This window comes from Myotis brandtii, unplaced genomic scaffold (assembly GCF_000412655.1).
Source record: "Myotis brandtii unplaced genomic scaffold, ASM41265v1 scaffold133, whole genome shotgun sequence".
Lineage (NCBI taxonomy): Eukaryota > Metazoa > Chordata > Mammalia > Chiroptera > Vespertilionidae > Myotis > Myotis brandtii.
The window spans coordinates 1,267,666-1,281,531 of NW_005354718.1; the positions used below are offsets into that span (position 1 = coordinate 1,267,666).

The 13,866-nt window shown below is 54.5% G+C and overlaps 1 protein-coding gene across 3 annotated transcripts in view; it reads left to right on the forward strand.

Moving 5' to 3' along the window:
• PAK6 (p21 protein (Cdc42/Rac)-activated kinase 6) overlaps nt 1-13,866 on the forward strand; it is a 43,068-nt gene that overhangs the window by 184 nt on the left and 29,018 nt on the right. Inside the window, exons 1-2 of one of the 3 annotated variants that reach the window (XM_005860236.2) lie at nt 7-535; nt 1,304-1,384. The gene's annotated coding sequence lies outside the window, so the exon portion shown is untranslated. Of the gene's footprint in view, nt 1-6; nt 536-980; nt 1,162-1,303; nt 1,385-13,866 lie in introns of those variants that run through there. The other 2 variants (XM_014534778.1, XM_014534777.1) reach the window with 2 other exon arrangements.

Below are 13,866 nucleotides of genomic sequence, written 5' to 3' on the forward strand. Positions count from 1 at the left end.
CGCGCTCCCTCTCGTAGCCGTGGACAGCAGGTGGGGGAGGGCTGCTCCCTGCCTGCCGTGCCGGGAGCGGGAGCAGCCATCCAGGTGACTAAGCTGGCCCACTGGCACTGAGTCACCTGCGGGCCCGGGGGTTTCTTTCTTCTCTTTTGCATCTGATTATTTTGGGAGCTGGAAACTTGGAGCTGCATCTGAGTCCCGCCCCTTCCAGCCTCCCCTCCCTGCCTTGGGCTCCGAGGAAGATGGGACCTGCTGAGACTCTGCCACCCCTTCCTAAGGTTATAGAAGACGCTGTGGGGGCCGGAAGTGCCATGGGAGAGACGCCAGCCACCGAAGTGCAATAGCCGCTATGGTGATCCGGCTGCCTTGTCCTCCAGAGGTGCCAGGAGAGGAGGGGAGTCTGGTCCATGCCGACTGGATTTCTCCCGGGCTGGCTTTGAACTCACCTCCCACGAGATTTTTCTGTAAATGAGTGGCTTCTAGGGTCAGAGTGGCATTTGGAGAGCGAGGCTGGATTGGCTTAGGCCGACCTGGGCAGGTAGGTGGCTCTGTGCTGGGTGTGGCCCCACGTGTCAGAGAGTGTGTGTTGTCCCAGTGCTGAGGACAGCAGGGGGCCCACAGAGAGCCGAGGATGCGGGATTTGGCAGGAGCCCGTCCTAACTGATGCTGGGCCAGCCCCGGTCCTGAGACAGGTGTTGTAGGAAAGGGACACAAGCACCTGGCCTGAGCAGGGTGAGAGCAGCGCCCGCTCAGACAAGCCCAGGCCCTCTGAGTCCACAGCTCAGACACGCGGCAGAATGCCGAGGCAGGGAGCGGTCCGAGGGGCAGGCCAAGGATGGAAGCCAACCCGCCAGCCGGCCGGACAGCACATTGCTGCTCCTTCTTCTGACAGCCCTGGGCACTAAGGAGACAGCTTTCTACCCAGGAATGCTGTCACTCGCCCATGCAGTGCCAGTCAGCATCTATGTGTGTTCTCTGCCAAGCTCACAGGGGTGCGTTTCCTGAGAAGAGCGCCGGCCAGGGCACAGCTTCCCCATACTCAGGGCCCAGCCAGGGGCCACTGCTCAGCCTGGCCCCCACGAGGCATGCTCCGGTGCGTGTCAGGCCGAGGGGCGTGGGCCCCCCCGCCTCCCCCACACAGCTGGCAGCCTCACGGGCACACCGGTGAGTAAGCTGCGGAGGGAGGCGGCTGTGTGCCCACAGAGGCAGGACGACACCAACCAGGAGCCTTTGGGAGAAGCGGCTGGGTGAGACAAGCACTGAGGTTTTCTTTTTCTTTTCTTTTTTTTTCCCTTCTTGCCTGAAGGGAGTGGCGCTTCCTGGGCTAGAGACAAGCACCAGCCTGCAGTGGGGAGCTCGAGGCCCAGCTGCCCGGAGGAGCGGCACGGTAAGGTCCCGGCTACCTACATAGGCTCGGGCTTCCCAGGCAGGGGTGGGGATGTGGAGGTGTCCAGGCGACGTGCCATCTGGGACAGGGGCAGCAGCTGTGGGTTCCTGTGGGCCCCATCCTACCTGCCACTCCCTTTCCAGATGGATTTTGAAACATCCCAGTCCAAGCTGGCCTCTGGCTTCCCGGCTAGAGAGCGAAATGCTTATTTCTGCTGTTCCCACCTGTGCCTCCCCTCCTGCTGGGCCGAGCCAGTGCCACCAGGACACCCTCCAGGATGTCCTCTTACCTTACCGCCTCGAGGACGCTCCCCTCTTGTATTCATCCCACAGATATTTACGGAGCATCTTTGGGGCCCAAGCTCCAAGTCATGCCCTTATGCAGAGCCTAACCGGGCACAGATTCTGACCCTGACACTCAGTGGCAGGCCGGGTTCAGGGGGCCTGGCTGAGCAGTGAGGGCCTTGGGCTCTTCACTCCTGCTGCAGGCGCTAGCGTCCTGGTTTGCTCTAGGGTGTCAGGCCCAATGAGCTTGGGGTGTTAAAGTGCCAGGGCCCAAGCAAGAAGCAAGGCTAATATAGCGTGGTTTGTTCTTTCCCTGGTGTCACACACCAAGGTCGGGGGCGGGGGGGGGGGGGGTTCTTTTCTACGCCGGGAACTGGGCTCTAAGAGTTGAAGATAAGCTCTGGGCTGCCGGGCCCTTGGGTCCCATGGAAGCTCATCGAGCTGGGAATCAGGCCTTTGGGCCAAGCAAGGGGTCCCTCTGCAGATCAGGAGGGCAAGCGGGGAACCCTAGTGCCTAGTCAGGAGTGGGTGAGCACCAGGAGCAAGGCTTCTGTTCTGGAAGCACTTGATTTGGGTGGGAAGCTGTGTGCCCCTGTGGGTAGCCACAAGGGGGGAGTGTGGGGGCTGCATGGGTCCCCAGGACAGACTGACTCTGTGCGCTGAGTTCCTGGGACGTGCCAGGCATAGGGAAGGTGCTGCAGGAGGGGCACATGAGCCCAGCATCAGGATGAACCCTGACATGTCCCCACCTGGCTCCAGGATGAGCAAGTCCTGCTCTCCCCCCTGCAAAAGGTGACTCCAAGCCTGGGGGGGGGGGGTCTCTCGTGTGTGCAGAGCTGAGCAGCAGCTGGTGCCCAGCTGGGTTCAGAGTGGCAGAGGCTGTGGAGTGCCCGACAAACAGCAGGCTAGCAGGGTGGCAGCTGATGGAGCCCGGAGGGAGCAGAAGGTAGAGGCCAGGTATGGGGGCAGGAGAGGGAAAGCCTGCCTGGAGTTTAAGATGGCGGAGGGAGGCCCTGGACACTGACTGTCTTATGCCTGCCCACCTCTGTGGCAGGGAGTGGGCGGAGACACTGAGAGACTGCATTCCTTACCCAAGGGGCCCAGAGACACCTCTAGCACACTCTGTCCTGGGTGCAGAGGCCCAAAGTCCTCATGGGAAGCTGTCCTGCGGCCTGAAGCAGGGCCCTTCTCACAGGATGCCCTCTACACCAGGAGTGGGAAGGCCAGCCCTCAGGAGCCGTTTCTAAGACTTGGGCAGTAGGAAGGGTGCTGACAACCCGCACCCACAGGCATTCCGCAGCTGCCCCTGTGAGGGCTTTGAGAAGAGAGTTCATGTCTGTGAACCGGCCTTGGTGGAAAGAAGTGGGCCACAGGCTGGAAGAGCATGGAAAGGTGAAAGCTTCAGAGGCAGGAAGAGCTCTCAGTCTCCTGGCCCCTGCTGGGCCTCCTGCCTGGGAGAGCAAGCTGACTGGAAGCCCCTCTTCCGAGCTTAGCCCTGGGGCCCATTAAGGGCTAAGGTGAGATGTGAAGGGTGTGACATGAAGGGGAATATGTCTTTTCTTGGCAAGATGAGTGCTCCAGGCAGCCCTTGGAGATGGCACTTGGCACCTTGTTCTGGCTCACTTGCTTGTAGGCAGAGAACAGGGATTGCCTCCTAAGTACAAAACACTGGTGGCAGGAGCAGGGGGTGGGAGGAAGTGCCACGAAATGACCAGGACAGAGCCCTTGCCCTGGGGAGTGTACAGTCCTTCAGCAGAGGAGGGAAAGGAAAGCTGAGCATGGGGCCAACCCCACCCGAAACCAGCTGAGCTGCAGAGAGCCATGATCAGCAATGGGCGGGGGTGGGGGCTGCCCTTCTGTTCACTCTGGGTCCCCGATTCATCACGGTAATTGTTAGCCATTGAGTCCAGATAATTTATAAATTTAGACCAATACCAGGGGATGGTTCTTAACATAGAACTTTATAAAGATGAATAAAAAAAGATTAGCCAAGAGTGAAAACACAAAGGAAGAAACAGCTTCTACTGTTATGGGCAGAAGACAGATTCTCAGAGTGATATATAGGAAAAGGCAGAATAGTGGATGGTTAACAGCAGGTGAGTGTCAGGCCCGGGGCTGCCTCTTCCTGCCTGGGTGACCTCAGATAAGTTACCTCATCTCACTAGGTCTCAATTTCCTTTCCTGTCCAAGGGAGATAATTATAGTGCCTATGAGTTAGGGCGGTTGAGAAGATTAAGTAAGGCTATATGCAAATACCCTTAGCAGCATGGCTGGCACATAAGTGCTCAGCAAAGATAATGTTATCATTGTGATGACTATTAGTGTTAGAGGAACAAAATGCCAGGAGGGAGAGACCACACTGGGGTCTTCAGGGGAATCAGAAAAGGCTTCATGGAGGTGGCGGCTTTGGGAGAACCCTTCCCTGAAGAAAAGCTAGTTTTCAGAATGCTAATAGATCCATGCCCAATAATGCTGGGAAGGAAAGCAATACCAGATCCATTCTTTTCCAAATAGCAAATTGTCTATCCACTGAAATTCTCTAAGGAATGATTTGAGCCTATTAAGAGTTTCCTTCTTTTGGGGGGTTCTAGAGTTTGAAGTCTTGAGAACTTGACGTGGACTGTATATAGTGAAGGAATCAAAAGTCTGACTGTGGTCACACTCTTCTTTGGCCCGCAATCTTGTCACAGGGTGGCCCTGATTCCTTGAAGAACTACGTACTAATGAGCCCCATCTAAAGCACACACTTGGAGGTGCTTCGTGCAGAGGGCCAGCCAGGAGACCACAGAAATCTCCTTGACTACCATGATGTGACTTAGAAATGCCCAAGAATCATAAGGCTCAGACTCAAAGAGTTATCATTCTATGAATTTAAGAAAGGTAATCCCAGGTTCTGTTCACCTAGAACAAGGCAAACCCAGAACATGACAGACTTTCATATCCTGGGGGAATTAGCGTACAAACAAACAAACAAACAAACAAAAAATGGGTTCTCTCATAACTACATGTGGCCTCATCAGCCCCAGCAAAGGGACACCCACACTGGCCAGCATCTATACTAATAAAAGGGTAATATGCTAATCAGACCAGATAGACCGGACATCTTCCAGACGTCCTTCTGGACATCCTTCTGGACAAAGCGGCAGTGCTGCGAGGGCTGAGGGCTGGTGGCGCGGGAGTGGGAGAGGCCGCAGCATGGGCCTGTCCAGCGATGTTATCATTGTGATGACTATTAGTGTTAGAGGAACAAAATGCCAGGAGGGAGAGACCACACTGGGGTCTTCAGGGGAATCAGAAAAGGCTTCATGGAGGTGGCGGCTTTGGGAGAACCCTTCCCTGAAGAAAAGCTAGTTTTCAGAATGCTAATAGATCCATGCCCAATAATGCTGGGAAGGAAAGCAATACCAGATCCATTCTTTTCCAAATAGCAAATTGTTTATCCACTGAAATTCTCTAAGGAATGATTTGAGCCTATTAAGAGTTTCCTTCTTTTGCGGGGTTCTAGAGTTTGAAGTCTTGAGAACTTGACATGGACTGTATATAGTGAAGGAATCAAAAGTCTGACTCTGGTCACACTCTTCTTTGGCCCGCAATCTTGTCACAGGGTGGCCCTGATTCCTTGAAGAACTACGTACTAATGAGCCCCATCTAAAGCACACACTTGGAGGTGCTTCGTGCAGAGGGCCAGCCAGGAGACCACAGAAATCTCCTTGACTACCATGATGTGACTTAGAAATGCCCAAGAATCATAAGGCTCAGACTCAAAGGGTTATCATTCTATGAATTTAAGAAAGGTAATCCCAGGTTCTGTTCACCTAGAACAAGGCAAACCCAGAACATGACAGACTTTCATATCCTGGGGGAATTAGCGTACAAACAAACAAACAAACAAACAAAAAATGGGTTCTCTCATAACTACATGTGGCCTCATCAGCCCCAGCAAAGGGACACCCACACTGGCCAGCATCTATACTAATAAAAGGGTAATATGCTAATCAGACCAGATAGACCGGACATCTTCCAGACGTCCTTCTGGACATCCTTCTGGACAAAGCGGCAGTGCTGCGAGGGCTGAGGGCTGAGGCAGCCACAGAGGCAGCGGCGCGGTCCCGTCCTGGTGCCAGGCCTCCACATAGACTGGACGGGGTGTGACCTGCTGTGCCTCAACCTCCCATAGCCCCTCGCCCAGCTGGCCTGGCCCCAGATCGCCTCCCACCCACCAGTGGGCGGGGCCAGTGCTAAGAAGGTCCTGGGGGAATTAGTGTACAAACAAACAAACAAAAAATGGGTTCCCTCATAACTACATGTGGCCTCATCAGCCCCAGCAAAGGGACCCAAGGTGGCTGGGCAGGGCAGCAGCTATCTGCCAGCCCACCCGGGTGTCCCATGTGCGACCCAAACTGGGGCAGTGCCCCAACCCCCGGATTGGCCCTGCCATGTGCGCGACCCGGGGTGGCACCCCAACCCCTGGATCAGGCCTGCCATCTGCCACCCGGGGAGCGGGCCTAAGCCAGCAGGTGGTTATCTCCCGAGGGGTCCCAGACTGTGAGAGGCACAAGTGGGGCTGAGGGACAAACCCCCCAACCCTCCCTCCCCCACCAGTGAAAAATTTTTGTGCACCGAGCCTCTAGTCTATACTAATAAAAGGGTAATATGCTAATTAGACCAGATAGACCGGACATCCTTCTGGACAAAGCGGCAGTGCTGCGAGGGCTGAGGGCTGGCAGTGCGGGAGTGGGAGAGGCCGCAGCATGGGCCTGTCCAGTATCGAGGCCCCTTCCACAGAGGCAGCGCAGCAGAGGGGGCTGCGCGGTCCCAGTCCCACTGCTGCCCCTTCTGCAGAGGCAGCCACAGAGGCAGCAGCGCGGTCCCGTCCTGGTGCCAGGCCTCCACAGAGGCTGGACGGGGTGCAACCTGCTGTGCCTCAACCTCCCATAGCCCCTCCCCCAGCTGGCCTGGCCCCAGATCACCTCCCACCCACCAGTGGGCGGGGCCAGTGCTAAGAAGTGAGGGCTGAGGGCCAGCAGCTGCAGTGGCAGGCTGGGCTGAGGGACCCCCCACCCCCCGTGCATGAATTTCATGCACCAAGCCTCTAGTCTTTACATATCAGTTTGTGGGATAATATTCACACCCACTGTACTTTTGTGGCCTGGCATTTTAGGAAGCCTCACTCAGTCCAGCTCCTGTATAAAAGTCCCACCACAAAAAATTACATTTGTGATTTTAGGGGATCAAATAGATTTCCTAAAAAGGTACTTTGGTTGTGGCATTTTATCAGCAGGAAATATGTATTAAATTTTAAGGTCTGACTTGTCAGATTAGAGCCTAGAAGGTCCAAAATCAAGGATGGCCTGAATGGTTCTCTACTGCCCTCCAGTGGATAAGTTAGACAAAGGTTGAAACATTTTTGGAATGGAAAAGAGACTGGTTTGTATTTCTAATACTGTAAAAAATATAGACATGTAAAAAATATATACAGAAAGAGATAAAAGAACTAACTAATGGCTATTTTTTCCCAGTGTGTTAAAAACTAAATGCACTGTGGAATGATGAGCCGTTTAATACCATGCCTTCTAAGACTGTATTTAAACCTGAAGATTTGCTGACAAGACAAAATAACAGACAACTTTTGACAAACACCTCAAGCATTCTGTGATTCTGTGTCTCTATATTTATGTATGTATGAATTTTCAATTTTCATGCACTGGGCCTCTAGTTTTCTATAAAATCTCATTATGACAAATCAGGCAGCGCAAAGACCCAAGTCTTCATAGAAAGACAATGAGGACCTTTTTGTACACCTATGGGTTCTCTGTGGCAAAACTGCCCCCTCGGAGTGCTGTGTCGTCGGCAAATGCCGGCATCTTCCTGCTTGACTCTGGTTATAAAATCTCACTATGACAAATCAGGCAGTGCAAAGACCCAAGTCTTTATAGAAAGACAATGAGGACCTTTTGTACACCTATGGGTTCTCTGTGGCAAAAGTGCCCCCTCAGAGTGCTGTGTTGTCGGCAAATGCCGGCATCTTCCTGCTTGACTCTGGTTTGCCCAACCCTCAAAGCACTCAGGCCCCTGAGCCTCTGGCTAAGGGTGTGGGGCAGGGCTGTGATCTGCACACTCAGGCTGCCCCGGACCTGGAGTGGGGGCCTCTGGGTGCTCAGAAAAGAAAGTACAGAAAGCTCAGGTCAGCTGCCACATGGTTCCGGTTTCTGGTCCCAGTGCAGCAGGTCCCCCCAAGGCAAATAGCAATGAACCAGTCACCGTGCTCACGGCCCCCTGCCGCCTGCCTGTGTGCCCCGCTCCTGAAGGCTGCAGCAGCGGCAGGGTTAAAACCGGAAGGACTGGTTCTCTGGTTCAGCTTCCTGGCCTAGAGCCTCCAGCCTCCATTTTCTTTCTTTCAGCTTCAAATGAGGCTTCAAGTGGAATTAAGCAAAAAGGCACAGAGGGTGTAGGGAGCCGGGGACCCGTTATGCCACAGCCTCCCTGACCGTCAAGAGCACAGTCCCAGGTCAGTAGGTAGAAGCACAGAGGGGGAAAGGGCTGCTCCAGAAAGGAGCTGGCCTTGGATGGCCGTAGCACATGCAGGCCAAAGGAAGTCCCCAAGAATGTTTAATCCGGCCCCCAAACTGTTAGAGGAAAGAAGAGCCCCAGAGAAGGACAGTGGGTCCTGGGAGCGCACAGCCGGCTGCAGCAGGGCCAGTGTCAGGCCTGGGCTCTCCGGCTCCCCGTCCACTACTCTCACCACCCAGACTGCCTTTCCATAGGCAGCAGCATCAAAGGCACCCCGAGGAGGGACAGACAGACACTTGATGGCTTGAGAGAGGTGGCCTGACCTGACAAAGTGGGAGGCCGGACAGGTCCCAGCACTCCTCTGTGCCTCCTGCCCTAATGGGGCCCTAGTCCTGCCACCCCTGCCCCCATCTTGCTCCACATGGAGCCCCAGCTCAGCTCCTGCTCGGTCAACAGAGCCCCCAAGAAGAGGCTCTGCCCACCCCACCCAGGCCACTCTCTGAGTGTAAATGGATGGACTCAAGTTGTATTTGCCCCAGGAAGCATTTTACATTTTAACTAGAAGGCTGTCATTGCCTTAAGCCAGAGAAGGAGGGAGTGATGAGGGCATCTAGGAATGAAAGGGAAATCTGGGCAGAGGTTAGGGGAGGCAGCCTTTTCAACGGTATATACTCTGACCCCAGGCAGGAGTATAAATGTCCAATGGCCATCATCAGATGTTGGATCTCAGAAGCAGGAGGCCTGTCATCTGTCACCCTATCACCAGGCCCAAGTGGACAAGAAGACTTCCGTATTACACTGCAGTGGGTCTTACTGGAGATGGTGTGTCTGGGGTCAGGAACAGTAGAGAAAAGTGGAGGTCTCAGACCCGGAGGTGGGATGGAGCCAAGGCCAGGAGAACAAATGCAAGGGCAGGAGAGCGCAAGGGTGCGGGCTCCTGTGGAGGAGGGGGGTCAGGACAGGAGGAGGAGCTGCCTCCAGATGGTCCATCATCCCAGCAAGGGCGTCATGCCAGCCACCAGTGAGGGCTTGGCCGTACACGCCAGGCCCCTGCATGTCAGCACTCACATGAAGGTCCCGAAGGCTGCTACCATGGGGCAGTCAAGGTGTGGGCCAGAGACTCAGAAAGGAATGACCCTGAAAAGGGAGGGCAGCAGCTGCCTGCACCCCTCCAGGACCCTCTGAGCACAGCACAGCGCAGGGCAGACACAGAAGGCAGAGTCCAGCGAGCTCTACAGCCAGGTGGTCAGTGCTCCCGTAAGACCACACAGCCCACAGTCCGTGAACTTGTGCAGAACTTGTGCATTTAGAGTTAAGGCGCTCCAGCCAGAGGGCTGTGCATGGGGCTTGGACAGCCAACACTGTGCTTCCTCAGACTCTTTCCTTTCTCTGGCCTGAGCCCTTACCGGGCCACATGCCTCCTACTCCCCCCACTCACCTGTCCTTCCTTAAAGTCAGGCCCTGGGCACCCACTCCAGACTGGGGCAGCCACCAGAGGCTCAGGAGGGAGAGGAAGGACAATGAATGGCTTCCATTCAAGGAGGCTTCCAGCTGTTAGTTCTGCCAGCAAAAATGCCAGCCAGAGAGCGAAACTGCCAGCAACAGACATTTGGATGGCACTTTGGAGCCCATTCAGAGCAGAACCTGCAAAGTGATCATAGTGAGAAGATATTAAGTGAATTTATCATGTCTCTAAAAAAGTGTTCTCAGCACAGAGGTGACTCTCTCTTTTCCCAGCTCTCCCCAGGGTGGCTTATAGCCCCTTGTACCTGGGAAGGGTGCCCAGCCTGCGCTGCCCTTGCTTCAGCCTCTTGGGGTGGGTAGACGGTGGACCCTGCATCTGAGTGGCTTGTCCAGGTCATCAGGCCCCTTTGGGACAGTCAAGCAAGTTTGGGCCCAGTGTCAGTTTGCGTTTGGGGAGGACTGGTCTTGTGTATTTCTGTTGTCACAGGGAGCCTATCACAGGTGCAGAGCTTGAGGAAAAGGTGGAGAGAGGCTAGAGCAGCGGTTCTCAACCTTCCTAATGCCGCAACCCTTTAATACAGTTCCTCATGTTGTGGTGACCCCCAACCATAAAATTATTTTCGTTGCTACTTCATAACTGTAATTTTGCTACTGTTATGAATCGTCATGTAAATATCTGATATGCAGGATGTATTTTCATTGTTACAAATTGAACATAATTAAAGCATAGTGATTAATCACAAAAACAATATGTAATTATATACGTGTTTTCCGATGGTCTTAGGCGACCCCTGTGAAAGGGTCGTTCGACCCCCAAAGGGGTCGCGACCCACAGGTTGAGAACCGCTGGGCTAGAGGCTTCTGGATGTGGGAGTTTCCCTCTACTGAGGTTCAGGGCAGCCGCCAGGCAGGAGAGCCCCATGGACTTTTCCCAAATACCTAACTGGGCCCAGACAGTGCTGCCCCTGGGCTGGGTTCTCTCTCCAGGATCTGCAGAACTGACTTCTTAGCAAGTTCTCCTGGAAGAACCCTGGCATCCTGCCCCTGGGGCACTCCAAACGGGGCTCAGTGGCTCCCCATGGCAGCTACAGGCATGCAAGGCACGGCAGAGGGGACTCTCCTCCTCAGTCCCTGTAGCAGCTATGAGGGCCAAGGGTCAAGAACCTTTCACCCGGTTTGGGGTGCTGATCCTCCGGGCCCCTGCACTCCAATGTCCTAGATCTCATTATTTCCCTACCTTCTGAAAGGAGGTTGGCCCATTATACACATCCCTCCCCCCTTATACACATCAAGAAGCTGAGGCTGAGACGGGCTGGCAGTCTAGAGAGACAGAAGGGCTCCGAGCGTGCAGGAAGCCATGTTATCTACAGCTAATCTCTCTCTCTCTCTCCTCTGCTTAAGGACCCCACGGGCCTGGCAATGTTAACTCCCTCAACTCACGCTCCCAGGCCCTCAGAGGTGGCCACCTGCCTCTCAGCCTCATCAGCAGAGAGAGATGGTGAGGGACCATCAGGGTGAGGGACACTGCTCAGGCCACCCCAAGAACAGGAAGGGACAGCTGTTAGACAACCTGGAAGAGAGGGAGATGAAGGAATCTATAATAATAAAAGTGTAATATGCTAATTAGACCGGATAGACGAACGACCTTCCGGACTTCATTCCGGACATCCTTCTGAACCAAACCACAATGGCAGGGGCCGAAGCAGAGGTAGTTAGGGGCAATCAGGCAGGCAAGCGAGTGGTTAGGGCGAACCAAACCACAATGGCAGGGGCTGAAGCAGAGGTAGTTAGGGGCAATCAGGCAGGCAGGTGAGTGATTAGGGCGATCAGGCAGGCAGGCAAGTGGTTAGGGGCGATCGGGCAGGCAGGCAGAGGGGTTAGGGGCGATCAGGCAGGCAGGCAGAGGGGTTAGGGGTGATCAGGCAGGCAGGCCAGTGGTTAGGAGCCAGCAGTCCCGGATTGCGAGAGGGATATCCAACTGCCAGTTTAGGCCCGATTCAGCAGGGATCCCTGCGGGATTGGGCCTAAACCAGCAGTCAGACATCCCCCAAGGGGTCCCAGATTGCGAGAGGGTACAGGCCAGGCTGAGACACCCCCCACCCGTGCAAGAATTTTGTGTACCGGGCCTCTAGTCTACTATAAAGACTGCACCTCTCCTAGGGCCAGAGGCTGCCTCTTCCAGGCTCCAGGGGGTTCCTCCAGCCAAGTAGCAAGCAGGTGAGCCAGGCTCCACCTTCCCAGCAGTGCCTGCATGTGGGTCTCTTGGTGCTGGGCCCACGCCGGGTCTGTGAAGGACACAGGCTGGATGCCGGGACTTCAGGCAGGGTGCTGACTCATGACTGGGGCAGCCCAGCACCTGGTTCCTAGCAGAGGCTCAGTGACAGGGTGGGAGCACCGGCGGCCCCCTCTGCCCCTCACACCCACTGCTGTGTGAGGGTCCTCACGCCCTCGTCAGAAATGAGGGAGGGTTATCCCCCACCGCTCAGTGTCACATGACTTACCCATCCAGGGTGGCACAGAAGGCCAAAGATCAGTGCCTCCCCCAGCAACTGTTCCCAGGAACTTAACCCAACTTGGTCAAGTCATACAGACAGTCCTTGGAACCAGGGGCCTCTGAGCAGGATGGAGTTAAGAGAACAGTCTGGGGGCATACACTTGGGTTGAAAATCTGGCTCCATCACTCAATCATCACAAGACCCTGAGCTGGTTCCTTAACCACTCTGAACCTCAGTTTCCTCATCTGTAAAATGAGAACAATAGTATCATGCTTCTGTGCCAAGGTTGTGGCAAAGACTTGGCTGAGATAATGTGTATAAATAGCTTAGCACGGGGCCTGGCCCACCGGAAGCATATAATTGGCAGTAATAATAATTACTATTATTATTACTATTACTAGAGGAGGGCAGAGTCTTCCAGAGAAAGGAGCCCTGGGAGTGAGTGAGCTTGTCAGCAGTCTTCCTGATCCCCAGGCAGCTTTTCAAGTCATGCAGCAGAAAGTGCAGGGAAAGGATAATGTGTTTGTGTTTCTAAACCACAGTCGATCCGTATCTTTCCTCTTTGGTCCTAACCCAGGCTCCCAGCCCTAGCTGTAGGTGCTCAGACGTTACAGCAGGCCCCGACAGCCAGAGGCTGAGAATGAGCCAGGAAGCGCCCGCCCCGCCCCGCCCCGCCCAGCGTGCCTTCCCAGACAGTTCGGGTTGGCCAGTGCCCCAGTGCTGGTGGGGCTCCAAGAGCCACTGGCCGTGGTGAAATGTCAGTTCTCAGCGTCCCTGTCTAGAGCTCCTGCCCAATTTGTAGAATGGCAGCATATGGACAACTCCCTCGACCTGAATGCCTCTGCCAGCTGCCAGGGCTCTTCAAAGGGGGGTGTGCCTGGTCCCTCTCCCTGTGCCCAGCACAGCGCCATGGGAACAGGGCCAGAGGGAGGCACATGGATGCTGGAGGAGACGCTGTCCTCCAGGCTGTTCCTGCCACTTCCTGCACTCTTGTTCTGCCCTCTCATCCTGGACAGGGCTGAGTTGGGGGTGAATCAGAGGATAGAGAAGGGGGATCACACACAGGAATTAACCACTCAGGACCTAGTCTGCACATCCCAGCCATCCTAATTTGCAGAGGGCACCCAGCCCAGGGGCGCTGACCCACCTGTAGATGCGACCACAAGTGCAGAAACGTGGGGCTGTGATGGGCTGGAGAGTCCGCTCGTCTAGCCTAGTATCCAGGACGGGAACCTTTGCTCTAGCGTACCTGACTGATAGGTATCTGGGGTCGTCAGTGATGGGGGGGAGGGGGAGTTCATGGTCAGTCTTACCTCCATGATCAGTCTTATTTGGGAATCTCTGACTCTCCGCAAACCCCATCGATGTTCCCAAAGGTAGGAGGACCTCAGGGTTACCTAGACTCACTCCTTACAGGATGAGGATGGGACTTGGCTAGTAGCCTTTATGGGATACCCAAGCCTGGATTCAAACCAAATTAAATACCAGTTCACTTTTGATAATATTCTAATGTTCACACTTTATCACAGTTCAACAGTTCAGAAGTACCGCTTGGAGTTGTCGTTTTGATATATAAGGTATTTGTATAAAAAGAATGAATTCATGTGTGCATCTGTGAGTCAGTAAAATATCGTTTAGGGTGTTGATTCTAGGTTCAACAATGTTAGGCATTTCATTCTAGCTTTGGTTCATGGATCATTTCAAATCCTCAGCAACCAATTCTCCCTGC